Source organism: Schistocerca nitens, chromosome 3 (assembly GCF_023898315.1).
Source record: "Schistocerca nitens isolate TAMUIC-IGC-003100 chromosome 3, iqSchNite1.1, whole genome shotgun sequence".
Classification (NCBI taxonomy): Eukaryota; Metazoa; Arthropoda; class Insecta; order Orthoptera; family Acrididae; genus Schistocerca; species Schistocerca nitens.
The window spans coordinates 414528016-414529101 of NC_064616.1; the positions used below are offsets into that span (position 1 = coordinate 414528016).

At 48.6% G+C, this 1086-nt stretch overlaps 1 non-coding gene across 1 annotated transcript; it reads left to right on the forward strand.

The window, feature by feature from the left end:
- Window positions 1-557: 557 nt before the first annotated feature.
- On the forward strand, window positions 558-631 carry Trnaa-ugc (transfer RNA alanine (anticodon UGC)). Its single transcript has one exon. It is a non-coding gene; the product is annotated as a tRNA-Ala (tRNA).
- The last annotated feature ends 455 nt before the right edge of the window (window positions 632-1086 follow it).

Consider the following 1086-nt stretch of genomic DNA (forward strand, 5'->3'; position numbering starts at 1 on the left):
TCAAGGAATGTCAACAACACCCGTCGGCAGCTGAGGGTTTCAATTAATTATCACTTACTCTAGAGAAGCTGCACGGTCATCAATGGTATCTGTGCTTTCGAGAACAGTTCAAAGAATGGTTCAAATGGCTCTGAGCACTATGGGACTTAACTTCTGAGGTCATCAGTCCCCCTAGACTTAGAACTACTTAAATCTAACTAACCTAAGGACATCACACACATCCATGCCCGAGGCAGGATTCGAACCTGCGACCGTAGCGGTCGCGCGGTTCCAGACTGAAGCGCCTAGAACCGCTCGGCCACAACGACCGGCCGAGAACAGTTACTATCTTCATATATAGTTAAATGGCTACCCGGCCATTGGCCTTCGTTTGTGCGAATGCGCGCAGGTTGCCCAAACTCTTACGGGAATCGTCACCTTAGTGGGCGCGAGTAATGAGTGCATGGGCAAAGTATCTATTAGGAACACTACGTATGTAGAATGTGGACAGTTGGGAATGTGGGTCTCACGGGAAGCGTGCAAGGGATTAGTCCCTGCAGTCGTGCTCTTCATCTGTGTCCTTGGTGGCTCAGATGGGTAGAGCGTCTGCCATGCAAGCAGGAGATCCCGGGTTCGAGTCCCGGTCGAGGCACACAGTTTCAGCTGTCCCCATCAAGGTATGTCAACAACACGTGTCGGCAGCTGAGGGTTTCAGTTAATTATCATTTACAATTGCGAAAATCTACTGATATACACCGAGATGACGGAAGTCATGGAATAGAGATACGCATATATGCAGATGGCGATGATATCGCTTACACAAGGTATAGAAGGGCAGTGCATTGGCGGAGCTGTCATTCGTACTCACGTGATTCATGTGAAAATGTTTCCGACGTGATTATGGCCGGAAGACGGGAATTGACAGTCTCTGAACGCGGAATAATGGTTGGAACTAGACGCGTGGGACATTCCATTTCTGAAATCTTTAGGGAATCAATATTCCGAGATCCACAATGTCAAAAGCGTACGACGAACGTATCCGTTAGGACACTGAGGCGAAATTTTGCGTTAATGGGCTATGGTAGCAGACGACCGACCTGTTGCCTT